Source organism: Terrapene carolina, unplaced genomic scaffold (genome assembly GCF_002925995.2).
Source record: "Terrapene carolina triunguis isolate 2854851 unplaced genomic scaffold, T_m_triunguis-2.0 Scaffold22, whole genome shotgun sequence".
NCBI lineage: Eukaryota > Metazoa > Chordata > Testudines > Emydidae > Terrapene > Terrapene triunguis.
Genome location: NW_020664373.1, coordinates 4,986,914 through 4,999,818, shown reverse-complemented (window position 1 = coordinate 4,999,818; position 12,905 = coordinate 4,986,914). Strand labels below are relative to the sequence as shown.

The 12,905-nt window shown below is 39.2% G+C and overlaps 1 protein-coding gene across 3 annotated transcripts in view; it reads right to left on the bottom strand.

The window, feature by feature from the left end:
* LOC112117172 (F-box-like/WD repeat-containing protein TBL1X) overlaps nucleotides 1-12,905 on the bottom strand; it is a 254,769-nt gene that overhangs the window by 173,665 nt on the left and 68,199 nt on the right. For 2 of the 3 annotated variants that reach the window (XM_024215066.2, XM_024215067.2), the window contains exon 2: nucleotides 6,894-6,967. The exons of the other annotated variant lie outside the window; for it this stretch is intronic. The gene's annotated coding sequence lies outside the window, so the exon portion shown is untranslated. The remainder of the gene's footprint in view (nucleotides 1-6,893; nucleotides 6,968-12,905) is intronic. 3 annotated transcript variants of the gene reach the window in all.

Sequence of the window (12,905 nt, the reverse complement as noted above, 5' to 3'; positions counted from 1 at the left end):
AGGTTATGGGTAAGTGCCTAGGCTGGCTACCACAGAGGAGTGACGTTCTGGAGCAGCCTTCCAAGGGGAGCAGTGGGTCCAAAAACCCTAACTGGTTTCAAGACTGAGCTTGGTAAGTTTATGGAGATGATGGTATGATGAGGTTGTGTACAATGGCATGTGGCCCTTCTGTTAACAAATATCTCCAATGGCCAGAGATGGCACACTGGAAGGGGAGGGCTCTGAGTTACTACAGAAAATTCTTTCCCAGGTGTCTGGCTGGTGGTTCTCGCCCAAATGCTCAGAGTCTAATTGATCACCATATTTGGGGTCGGGAAGGAATTTCCCCCCACGTTAGACATGGGGGCGGAGGAATTGCCTTCCTCTGCAGCATGGGGCACAGGTCACTTGCTGGTTAGTAAGAGCATGTAATAAAATCTGTAGATTATACTAAACTGGAAGAAGTCACAAATACAAGTGAGGACAGAAAAATAATGCATAGGGATCTAGACAGCTAAAAATGTACAAAAAATAAAAAATGAGATTTGATTTTAAAAAATGAAAGGTACTACACATTTGGAACAAATAAAATTCACGACATACTGAATGGAAGGGAGAAATTTGGCAGAGAAATAGAAGAGATTCTGGACAGCAAACTATACTTGAGCTTGCAGTAGAATCTGGCAACAGAAAAAAAAGCAAATTCATTTTTTGGGCAGCATACACTAAGAGATCACATCATGGGGCGAGAAAGTAATAGTCACCTTTATATTTATATATGTCTATAGTATGATCAGACCTAGAATTTTGGACCTATTATCCTAAAAACATTGGCAAGTTGGAGGAAGCTCTGTGACTGGCAACAAAATGGGAGCTAGAGGAAAATAGGACCTGGTATGGGAGCTAGAGGAACTCTCTTATGAGGAAAGATTACGAGAGCTAATGTGTATAGTTTGGCTAAGTGACAACTAAGGGAGGGAACAGAACATGATAACAGTTTACATGCATCTGAGGGTACACCCACCAAGCACGAAGACGAATAATTTTTCATACATGAAAATGCAAGTAGGAGTAATAGAATAAAATTAAGAAATGGCAGATATGGACTGAATATCTGGAAAGGCTTTCTAGACAGATAGGTCTACTGCCCTGTGGAATAATATCCTAATGGGAATAGAGGAGCGCCATTCCCGGACAAAATATTAGAAAGTGTAGTGTAAGGAACAATCCTGCACTGGCAGAGAGGAGTGGAGTATGTAATCTAGTAGGTATTTTCCATCCCTTATTTCTATAAGATGTGCATATTTTAAGCAAATATTTACTACCACCACCCCAAATATGCACTTCTATATATTGTGTTGAATATAACAATTAAAAGTATGTATTTTATTATTTTAATATAGCAGCTCTCATACACCTTTTAACATGAAGAAATGTTCCTATAATTATTTAATTTATATGGCTTGAATGTTAACAATAGACATCTATGTTCTAGTTTACCTCCCCTCCTTCACCTTCTCATCAAAATTAATAATAAAAAGAGCAAGATTTGCTTTAGAATTCAAAGCACTGCTCCCTCCCCGACTTCATAGCCTGGCTTGCTGGGATCTGTATATCCAATCTAATTATTTTGGTTCCAATTTCCAACCCTATTAATGGTGCAAGAAATCAAAATGATAGTCTCCTGAACACATTAGGATCTAAAAGCTAACCGCTCCTCATTTCTGAGGCATCACTGTGTGGCCCAAAACTCCCGTCACAATACAATTTATGTTCACTGTTCTGGATGTGACTTGAGAGGGTTTTCCCAGTGTACTAATATTGAACATTTCATAGATTTCAAATATGCTGCAGCTTGTTGCAGCATTTGGCTCTGTCACACTATAGCCAATTTTAACAAGAAGCAGCAATGCTTTATTAAAAAATGAACTGGTTTTTTTAAGTCCCTTTCCCATCTTGTAGGTGTTTTGTTTTTAAATAGAAAAAAATTGTGATTACCTTCTGTAAAGCATTTTAAAAGCGACAGTAAGCAGCATCACTGGAAAAATACCTACGATGTCTGCACGTTAGGGGATCCCTATGTTGAACACTAGCTAAATTCCTTGGGGTCTGTTTTCAATACTCTCTCCACCTCTCAAATTACAATCCTTCTTAGGTTTCTGATGCATCAACTCCTCAAAAAAAAAAAAAAAATCTTATTCATTTCTACAGCTTTTACAAATATAATAAATGATTTGTGTTTAAGTGTGAGTCACTGTTTTATTTTTTATTATGAATATCATATGTTTGGCAAGCTGTCTGACCTTCCTTATGATGATGAACGCTGCAACAAACAATTTGCTGTATCTTTAAAGAAATGGCCAATTCAATTACATAATGCCAGAAGCTCTCAAATCCCTCTCTGCCAAACGTCTTCCTTGTATCCTGCCACAGACAGGCCATTTGTATTCCAGCACAGTAGGACACTTGTTTTATTGAAGCGTACAGTTCTACTTAGGTACTATCAACAAAACACCATTTCAGTTTTCCAGTTCTGTGTTCCTTTTCTGCCCACTCTAGCCATGGTTATATTAAGATTTTCAATTTTACTGACCAAACGTGTGTACATTGCTAATTATGTGTCTGAAATCTAGTAGCTATTGACTACTACAACAAATTACATTAGTGACCAACTACAGGAGTTTTTGGCAGCATTGGTTACCATTTTAAAGGATTGCACTTAAAGTGAAGTTTGAGATTCCCTTTGAGACTACACCACTAATTGCTTCTGTTTTGCCAGTTATTGCATGAGATGGTTTGCAAAAAGGATCAGTAAAGATGCTTTCTAAATATCAGAGATTAACAAAACAGAACAAGTCAGGTCTATAATTAGTCTTTTTTCATCCGCCTAAAGAAGAGTCAGAAATGTTCATGCATATCACAGAGCATCCTCCACATAACCATCTCCCCCTTCATTTCCTCCCATACCTCCCATCATTTGGAGAGACAACAGTATAAAGGTACTGCTGTTCATGGGTACTGCACATTAACTGCATTCGCATTTCTATTCACGGTTAGTGCGAAAACTGCACCTGCTCTAAATAGAGCCATTTTTTCCTGTGTGATAGGTGAACAATATGTGGGAATTCATATGGCAATAGTATGTTTAAAAGGAGTTAGGCTCTCAAAAAAACAATCTAGACAAATATTGAACTATATCATCATAATGTAGCCTTCTGCTCTCCAGGAATCATTAAAAAAAAAAAAAAAAAAAAACATTCACCCCCTAAAGGAACTTGTAATATAATATATTGTTCTTTAAAAGCTATCATCCACCTGCAAGTCCCCTACGAGTGATCAGTTCTCAGTTACAACCTCATAATGTGCAGCAGCAATATCTATATATTTTAATGCTGAGGCCAAACAAGGGACTTTTGTGCCTTTCAAATTTAGTGATATATAGCTTGCCAAACCCCAAGGAAAAGGCTGTAACACTTTGCTTCAGGCTGTGAAATAAAATGGAGATCTAATTTCATTAACATTTTAAGTTTGATCAAAATAAGGGATTGTATGCTGAAAATCAAAAGTAGCCTTCCTACCAACTATGCAGTTCTACTACTTCCCTGAAAAGCAATATTTTCAATAGATGCAACTGTTGAAATAAACGAATTTGTTTCATTTTCATGACGTTTTGGGTTAATTAAACTTCAAATGAGTCAACCCTTATCCTGACCCCCGTCCACATAAAACACCCTACGAAACAAGTTTCTTCATAATATAAAAGAGAAGAAAACCTTCTAGAAATAACTTATAAAATGTCAGTTTCATTAAGAATTTCTGTAGATAAATTGATATAAATATAATTGTAAATACTTAATTCATCTCCATGAGAAAGAAAGAGCCCTATGTCCCCAGATAATGAAAGATTATCCATCATAGTCATTGAACAGTAGTAACACAGTATCTTAAAAAATTACTGTCATAAACCATAGACTGTAGTTCACAATAGTAATAATCCCTCTGAATTTAGCTGTTAAACACAGCTAAAGTGCTAGGTGCTTCAGCATCAACAGGCTTTGCTTGGTTTCATCTTTGCCTATTAGCTAACAAAATCAGACATTAAATTCTGTTAAATTATTTCTCAGGGACTACAGTATAATTTAATACCACACACACAAAGTTGCACAAATGTATTTGTATGTTGTTGCAAACCAAGGGCCAGATTTTCAAAAGAGCTCAGAACAGCTTTCATTCAGAATAACGTTCCCACCAGGAGCAGCTGGGTACAGCATATGTACAAAAAAATTCACCCTTCATCTATTTGCTAAAAAGGGAAAATCTGGCCCCAGTGCACTCACTTTCAATTTTAGAAAGGAAATGCATGGGTTCACAATGATCACAAGTGAGTAGCAAATATATGAGTAGGCCGGATAAAGCACTTGATAAATCACTGTAGGGAAGAATCCTGTACCAATAAGGGGATAAACTACGTAACTTAACTAGAGTGCCTTCATCTTCTAATTCTGTGGTGGACTTTTTGCCTTCTTCATACAAACCAAGGACATATATAGCCTTCCTGGACTACTGTTCCAGTAAAAAGAATCAGAACACTTACTTATCTCTGTTCCAATGCAGCACAAATACTACTACATGTTCTTTGAAAAGCACAGAAAAGCATCAACAACTCCTTTGTCATGTACAGGATTGAAACTTTTAAACTATAACTCCAGAGAGACCACCTTTGTTGTTGCCCTTAAAAATGACCAACAAAAAGTGAACAATGCAGAGGAAGAAAATAATCTTAAAATGAATGCCTGAATTTATACAGAGTCCAAGATACAAAAGGCCAGGAAATACCTTGTCAGTCGTCACTATCAATAGTAACAGACCAAGTACAAAGAGATGGACAGATAACATAGGGTTTATAAATGAAAACTTTTGATGTGTATTAGTATAAAAGTTAAAAGAAACAAGAAAACATCTCTGAATGATCTATATCAGATTGAAAACAGAAATGTTAAACTAATTTTGATTTTAAAATATGCAACTATTATTTAACAACATATTTCTCGCCTTTAAAAAACCTTACACCTGCACACTGGGGTCTTTAGGGTAGATCCTGGATATTCATTGATTCAGGGGTGTGCCTGGGCATACGCATTTGCAGGAACCAGCCTTTAAACATGAACAACAAATGCACATGAAAACAACCAGGCAGTTTTAAAGCTGCAAGTGACAAACAATGTGAGTTTACTTGAGTTACAAAACAAAAACTGACCCTAAGTGGGGGGGTCTTACTGTATTTCACAACGAAGATAAGAATAGATTCTTATGCTATGTACATATGGGTGTGTAATGAGTTTAAAATCTTACATGGTGTTGTAGCTTATGAAACTTAGTGATTTGTTATAAGAGGTGTCATGTTTAATTCTCTCTTTATACCACAAGTGATTAAAAAGCCAAAAAAATTATACTTGCACTATAAAGAAATAATCAGTTAATACCACTGCAAACTAAAATACGCTTGCCTACACAGCTATCATACTTTTATCAACTTATTATTATTTTCATTCATTGAGAACAGGAATATGATTAAGCCATGGCAATGTTTTAGCATCAAACACACTAATATCAGTCTAGGTCAGGCATAAACCAAAAGCAATGGACTTTGTAAGAGGCAGTTTCTCTCAAAATGTAACATAGGTAGAAATAAAGAATCTTTGCCTTACATAAACAACGATAAACCTTCCCAAACTAAAAATAACTTTTATGGCAATGATAAATTCCCAGCATGGAGAAGTGCTACAATTTTAGTATTCATTTCAGAAAACTCAATGAACTTTGCCTCCATATTAAGAATACATACTGGGCAAGAAAGGGGGAAAAAGTGGTCAATGCTACAGTTTGCTTATCTGCTCATTCAAAATACCCCAGTTTACAAGGGATCCGTTTGTATTTTAAGGAGTATCTATTGTGAACCACCTTCCCTAGTAAAATGAAAAGTCTTGGGGCTGGCCCCAGGTTTTAGTGGCAATTTTTTGTGCTGCCATAGGGGAAACATAAATTTGGTTCTTGGATTCTCACTTCCTAGGAAACTGCCAGCACCTTCAGGCCTGTTATGGAAGGGAATATCCTTGCATTCCTTAATGACGACTCTTTTAATTGACTCTGCAGCAGCTTTTCCCTCAATTAACATGGCAAAGAGCAACAATGGACTGCAACTTAGGGCTTATCTTCACATACACTGGTGCAGCTGCATCGCTGTAGCGCTTTAGTGAAGACACTATTACACAGATGGGAGAGCTTCTTCCGTTGGTGTAGTTAACCCACCGCCCCGAGAGGCGGTAGCTATGTCAAAAGGAGAAGCTCTCCCATTAACATAACGCTGTCTACATGCAAGGTTAGGTCATTGCTCAGGGGTGGGGATGTGAATCCAGAGTCCTCTCTCATGGGCTATTTTCTACCTATCTCTGCTCCCTGGTGCTTGACTGCTTCGGTGCTCAAACCTTCCTCTATAAGGCCTTGAGCCTACAAAGTGCCATGCAACCAGGCCCCAATCCAGCAAAGCGTGTGCTTAACTTTAAGTCAGTGATAGTTCCATTGCACTCGACAGTTATTCTCAGAAAACTAAACCAGCAAAAATAAAAGGCCAACAACAACAAAAGATGTTTTAGTTATAATCTTTTTCTTCACTTAACTTGATACAGGCTTTGAGGGTAGAAACAAAAAACAAGGCCTTTTATGAAGTATTGAAGGTAATATACAAGCTCTTAAGGAAGCAAGCCCAAATATTCTTGCCCTGTTTCATTCCAAGAAACCTTGAGTCATCTGCATAGTTTCCAGGGAGTAAAGCCAGTACAGTTAATATTTATTTTTCAGGCACAGAAAAGCTAAAAAAAGCTGACAATATTGTAATTATTTAAACATTGACTTACTCAGGGGCAAATGTAGCCAAATACCCAGTCTCCCCCAGATTTTCGCTTCAGGCCAGTTTCCTATCCTTGGGTACCTGTCAATGACAAAAAAAAAAAAAAAAAAAAAAAACAAACACAAACAAAAAAAAAACAAAAAATTATCACTTTAAGCCAATTTCCTATCCCTGGGAAACAAAAAAAAAAAAAAAAAAAAAAAAAAGGAAACGCCAAGTTCACACAAGTCCTCTTCAAGAGTTCATGACTTTACCCTAATGCTCCATGACCCAAAAAGATCAACTAAAAGTGCTAGATATGTGGACTGATAACAGGATTCTCTCCCATCAATGTACTTGACCAGAAAAAGGCTAAATGGACTTTTCTGTGCAAGGAGACTGCTCTCACTTTGACCAGTTCTGCAAATCATTCTGTCTGTAGAATCAACAGAACATCAAAGCTTTTTTCTGAGTGAAAACTAAATGCAGGCTACTGAAAGGCAAGTTTGATGACACAGGCATCCTTTATCCTTTTTTTAAAAAAGGGTATTAATTGAAAGTGGCATGATAAAGGTTTTATTGGCCACAGATTTAATTTACCTTAAAATTGTTATTGCCTGAAGTGGAAATTCTATAGATTCAATTACCTTTTTACAAATCGTGAGAGGTTTTGTGCCTTTATTTACTTAATTAAGGTAGGGCCTAATAAAAAATATTGACAATTATGATGGTATGATATAACAGTTGAAATTATTATCACTAAGCAATAACCACCATGTTACTTTCAACTATATTCAGAGCACAGGGGACCAAATACTGATAGCCACGTGGAAAAAAGAACAAAGTTAGTGTAAGTCTGAATTTCTCCCGTTAATATGGTAGAAAAAATGATATATGAAATGAAGGGGGGAAACTGATTAATTATTTAATTAATTTCTTATATTTACATGAAAAAAGCAATTAAAGAAAATTCTTTTCAGTGGCAAGTTGAATATACATCTAAAAATTTTAAAGGGGTTAAATAAAATCTTAACTATATTCTCTCCATTCTTATTTTCTTTCATACTGTCCATCCAGGCTTTTCCAGAAGAAATATACAGAAGGCACGGCAGCATTAACCCTCCTCTCCCTCCATCCATCCACCATTAAAAAAAGTGACTTAAGTTACAAAATCAAGCACTTGAAAGCTAGGAAGTCCCAGATTCATGGTTGCCTATGCAACCAATCTGTGCACTGAATAAGGCGGGAGTCCTATGGAAAAAATAGCAAGTAAACATGTCATTAAAAGAATGTATCGCAATGCAGATGCACATCAATATAAGCCCCAATTTAAGCATTCCTAAAACAATTGTTCCTAAAAATTCTTTACTAGCAGTTATAAAATGTAACTTCATCAAAAGGATACATTTTAAATTTCTTTTTTATTATTATTAATTGTAGAATAGTTTTAGGATAAGCAGCAATCAGCAAAAGACAAGAGGAGAGTACATTAGATTATTTTTGTTACCATTAGGATTTCAGTATTTTATATACAAATTCTAATTGCACAAAGGCCTATTGAATAAAACATGACAAATATACAACTGTCCTTGGACTGGTCAAATTCTGACCCTGGTATAATATGGTGAAAAGGAGCACAAAGAGATTACTTCCACCCTCCGGCCACAAGTGCTCCAGAGAAAATGAGGGAGGACTCTTCTTCCAGTACTGCCTGTCTTACAGTGCAGGAAGGGATCTTAAAGCTAATGGTCCCCCATCTCAACTCCCTGACGGGTAAGTCCATTACAGAAATTCAAGAGACAAGGTGGATGAGGTAATATCTTTTATTGGACCAACTTCTGTTGGTGATAGGTACAAGCTTATGAGCCACACAGAACTATTCTTCAGGCTTGGGAAAAATACTCCAAGCATCACAGCTAAATATAAGGTGGAACAGATTGTTTAGTATAAATTATTGTTTGTCTCCCCAACCTGCGTAATTTCCTGCAACTGTGAAAAATTTAAATCAATAAAAAAAAGAAAAATGCTTAAAAATAAATACCTATTTGTCAAAATGTTAAAAAAGAACTGAATTCTTCCAAGTCTAGTCATCCATAGTATAGTACAGGGATCGGCAACCTTTGGCACACAGCCCGCCAGGGTGCTTACCCTGGCGGGCCGGGCCAGTTTGTTTACCTGCCGCGTCCGCAGGTTCAGCCGATCGCGGCTCCCACTGGCTGCGGTTCGCCGCTCCAGGCCAATGGGGGGGCTGTGGGAAGCCGCGGCCAGCACATCCCTCAGCCCGCGCTGCTTCCCGCAGCCCCCATTGGCCTGGAGCGGCAAACTGCAGCCAGTGGGAGCCGCGATCGGCTGAACCTGCGGACGTGGCAGGTAAACAAACCGGCCCGGCCCGCCAGGCCTGCATGCCAAAGGTTGCCGATCCCTGGTATAGTACATGCTGTAAAGGACCATTCAAGGCAGAGTGGCCTGTTAACGCTACATTGCATCACAATAATGTCAGCCATTCCAGGATCTCTATGTCATACAAACCACTGAGTCTACTCAGCTCAGTGTTCACCAATTCGGTAGACCCGCTACCTCCATCTGGGACATCATGGAAGCAGCATGCATGCTCATTGCCCCCTCTGCTAATACCCACTATGCTTTCTCAAATACCTAATGGTCATAAATGGGAGCCAAGCTGGGCAGAGTCCAGGAAGAGTTTGGTTATCATGTAAGCCAGGGGTCGGCAACCTTTCAGAAGTGGTGTGCCAAGTCTTCATTTATTCACTCTAATTTAAGGTTTCATGTGCCAGCAATACATTTTAACGTTTTTCTAAGGTCTCTTTCTATAAGTCTATAATATATAACTAAACTATTGTTGCATGTAAAGTAAATAAGGTCTTTAAAATGTTTAAGAAGCTTCATTTAAAATTAAATTAGAATGTAGAGCCCCCGAGACCGGCGTCCAGGACCCAGGCAGTGTGAGTGCCACTGAAAATCAGCTCGAGTGCCGCCTTTGGCACACGTGCCATAGGTTGCCTACCCCAATGTAAGCATTACGTAGTCACCTCACGGGTCCTAAAACAATCAGGGTGTGCTTACACAGCAGGACTGAGGAGAAGAACGATAGTCTAAGTCGTGTTCAATTCCCTCCTCTGCCACAGACTTCCTCTCTGACCTTGGACAAATCACTTAGTCTCTGTGCTTAGTTCCCTATTTGCAAAATGGGGAAAATAGAGCTTTGCTACCCCACGGGGGAGGGAGAGGAAGAGAAAGATGTCAGTGTTTTCCCCCTGAAAAGTGTGTGTATGGGAGGGAACCAAAAAGGCAGTCAAAAAAGCAACATGATTTATTGCTTTTGGGGTTTTTTAATTCTATTTTTTAAACCAATCCAAGTTTTAAACATCTGGGATTTGCAATAGTGGCGTTCACATTAACAGAGCTTGGCTTTCAACAAACCAAACCAGAACTGAGAAGTTAATAATGAAACTCAAATCCCATGAGAGCTTCATGATGAAAGTTTTGCCCACCTCTAATTCAAGTTGCACACAAAAATAGCTTGGGAGCAATCTCCACTATATGCAGCTTACCTTAGATCAGTGTTCTTCAAATGCGGCCACCAGGGGCTTTTCTTGTGGCTACAGCCTCCTGGTTTGTGGGGGCGGGGGTGCAAAGAGGGGCCCCTCCCCTGGGGCTACCAGCAGCAGTTGGGCCCTGCTCCCCTCTGGAGAGACAGACAAACACTGGAGGAGCAGGCAGCCAGTGAGTTCCCCACCTTCCTGAGGATGGTGTGGTTGGGCTTCAGCCCTGGAGTGGTGGGAGGCAGGCTCCAGCTGTGGGGCTTTGGGCTCCATCTCTGGGCCCCATCCCCTGGGGGCAGGACTTTGGGCTCTGTCCCCTAGCTGCACAGCAGTGGGCTCCAGCCCCGTCCCCTGGCCGTATGTCAATGGGCTCTGGCCCCAGGCTCCCCCCCGTCGCCCTTGGCCCTTGCTGCCTCCCTCAGCCCCCCATCCATTTCCCCTATCGCCCCCGGCCCCGCTGCCTCCCTACCCACCTGCCTGTCCAGGGCTTAATTTGCCCCCTGGCATGCCGGGGCTGAGTAACTCTGCCGTGAAAAGTGATATTTGTATGTGTGTTAATATCACTTTTCACAGCCTCCCAGCTAGGTATTAAATCTGCTGTGAAAAGTGATATTAACATACAAATATCACTTTTCACAGCAGCAGACTTACTAGCCAGCAAGTCTTAAAAACAAAAACAAAAAACAACCAAAAAAACCCCTAAAGAAACAACAAAAAAGACAAGAATGTACAAAGCACCAAAAATGTGTTGAGAGAACCCCTGCCTTAGATCATTGTATATAGAGGGTACATTGCCTATTTTAAAAAGATACCTTAGGAGTGTGATGAATTTACAACAGGTCATTGTTGCTTTATATCTGGGCCCAAAACTTAGGTTTTCAAGGGGGGGGGTCTTTCAAAGGTAGGTGAGGAGGTTTAAAATGTAAATGTTTATAAACCCTAATATAGAATAAGCAACCTCAGCTTTCTGGTATCAACACCCAATGTTATTAGAGGCTTTTCTGATTAAGCACTTACAAATCTGCTTTCATGACAATATATACCAGCCTCCCCCACAAATCTGCTTTTCTACCTCTATTTCCCATGGCTCACATTTTACACATTACCCCCTCTGTCCTCGCTGCTCCTCCACCACGCCTGTCAATTCGTTCCCCACTTTTTTGCTTCTTCCTCTTAATTGCCATCTATCCACACTTTCCTCACCTAACCACCACACAAATTTCAGCTGATGCAGAACGCAGCTGCCTTCTTGCCTAGTGTAATCAGTACTTCTTCAGGGAATACATTACACATGTGCTCCACACACTGCATGAGCTTCCAATTAGCTTCAGGGTGCAATTCAAGACCTGTGTATTTTAGACTGTAGGTCAAAGGCAGAGATGAATCTAAGGGAGGAGTCTAAATTGGTGCAAATTAAAACAATTTAGAATCTCTTAGGATTCCCTTAAACTAACAGGACCTTCCAACATCACCTCTGCAATTGGCTCCTTGAGTCTAATCTGGTATAACTTGTGTGCTGAGGGAGCAGAAGACAGGATTGCAGCAAGAATATAAATCTATAAGATAATGTTTGATATGCAAACAGGTCTTTTATTATTGCTATGTAGAGTTTGTTGTTGGAGCTATTAATTTTTTTCTGCTGTATTTGGAACAAAGAATTATTTTTAAACAAATATTCTTTTTAAATAGACTCCACACACCAATTTTGCTTTATGCATCAGGGATGAAATTCATCCTTGAGCATAAGCGTCCCCCGTCCTCACAAGGTTGAATTTTTAACTGCGCTCCAAATTCCGACTCACTCCAAGCGAGTGGGTTTGTTGATCCTTTGATCCTATACTATATAATACAAAGTACTATGATATTCAGAATGTTGAGCAATGGGAAAAAATGTCAGCCAAAAATCTAAGTGACTTCGAGAAGAGATTTTCAAAGCCAGCTAGAGGATTTAGCCATACAACTCCCATTGCAAGTAATGGGAATTACGAAATGTGGCTAAATCCCCTAGTTAGCTTTGAAACTCTCAACCTCAGTCTAACAAAATTGATTCAGTGGGGTAAGCATGCATCTTTCATGTTCTGCTACTTCATCAATGAACTACCCTTTAGTAACACTGCACTTTGCTCACATGTACAAACAACTGCTTCAACTTTAAGAGATATGTGCTGAAGGTGGACTTCTATTCCATCTACAAATTCTTTCAATGGTAACCCCAGACCCAAAACAGCTAAGCTTCAATAACAAAAACAGTCCACTGATGGTTAGTCACTTTTATATTTAAATATTAAATTATAAATCATTAAAGTTGACGTATATCTGAACAGGACGGGAGTTAACACATATATTTAAAGCTTGATATAACTGCAACCCTCCCCCAGTGTATGTACAGCATCACCAATGTACATAGTGCCTTCAGATCACTTATTTCTTTGTGCAGTTAGTTAGTGGTGAGCTATATGTTAAATACTGGCAGTGAC